General features: G+C 52.3%; 1 non-coding gene across 1 annotated transcript; it reads left to right on the top strand.

Moving 5' to 3' along the window:
* Positions 1-205: 205 nt before the first annotated feature.
* On the top strand, positions 206-324 carry LOC144774424 (5S ribosomal RNA). Its single transcript, XR_013600246.1, has one exon. It is a non-coding gene; the product is annotated as a 5S ribosomal RNA (ribosomal RNA).
* The last annotated feature ends 721 nt before the right edge of the window (positions 325-1,045 follow it).

The raw sequence follows: 1,045 nt of genomic DNA, 5'->3' as shown, positions 1-1,045 counted from the left end.
AGTGCCTTAGAAGCAAGGCTAGGCGCTTGCTGCTGCTAGTGCCGGCCCCTTAAGTGCGAGAGAGGGCTGTGCTTGGCTCTGTGCAGGAAGTTTGAAAGGGAGGGCAGGTGTGAAAGGGAAATGTGCAAATGTACTTGAAAGTAGCCTGGTGACGACACCATGCGGGCTGCGTCTGCATAAGAGGCCTGGACCGGCAGCCTCTCGTGCCTACGGCCATACCACCCTGAATGCGCCCGATCTCGTCCAATCTCGGAAGCTAAGCAGGGTCGGGTCTGGTTGGTACTTGGATGGGAGACTGCCTGGGAATACCAGGTGCTGTAGGCTCTTTACTTCTCTCTGACACCAGGGGGTGCTCCTCTATAGTACAATCGCACACATCCTTTCTCGCTAATGGCACTTCCGTTTTTTGGTCTCGACCTACCAATGACCTACCAATGAGCTTGCGCATTACAGCTGTCGAGACATATAGAGGGCCACCAGCAAATCCTACCAAGAGGTTTTGGATTGCAGATTCTCCCCAATGCATGTGAGCCATTCAAGCGTGAAGCTTCGCCAGCGCGCCCTCTGCCTCACTTCTCATTCATATGCTCGTTCCCTCCCACTCGCTCGCTCTCCCAGCCATGTCACAAACCATCATGGGGCTCATTTATGAGCCCTTGCATCACTTTTACGCCGCTGGCGCGTCACTTTTTGTGACGCATCAGCGGAGTATAAAAAATGTGCCTTGCTGCACCATATTTACAAAGTGACGCATCTGGGGAGATGCGTCATTTTGTAAACCCCTGCGCCACAGTATACCTGCACCAGGTGTAATGTATGCAAGGGGGGCGTATCGACGCAAGAAAGGGTCATGGAAGTGATGCAGTGAAATCTATGAGATTTCACTGCACCACTTCTAGGACTCAAATGCGTCAAAATCTTATGCCTGCCTCACAGGAGGCTTAAGACTGACGCAGGCACTAACAACATGGGACTTGCCCAAGTGAAAGTACACATTGCTGGAGTTGCGTCACTCCAGCAATGCGTCACTTTTGCGCCTACAGAT

This window comes from Lissotriton helveticus, chromosome 8 (genome assembly GCF_964261635.1).
Source record: "Lissotriton helveticus chromosome 8, aLisHel1.1, whole genome shotgun sequence".
NCBI classification, from domain to species: Eukaryota; Metazoa; Chordata; class Amphibia; order Caudata; family Salamandridae; genus Lissotriton; species Lissotriton helveticus.
This window is presented reverse-complemented; position numbering and strand designations above follow the sequence as displayed.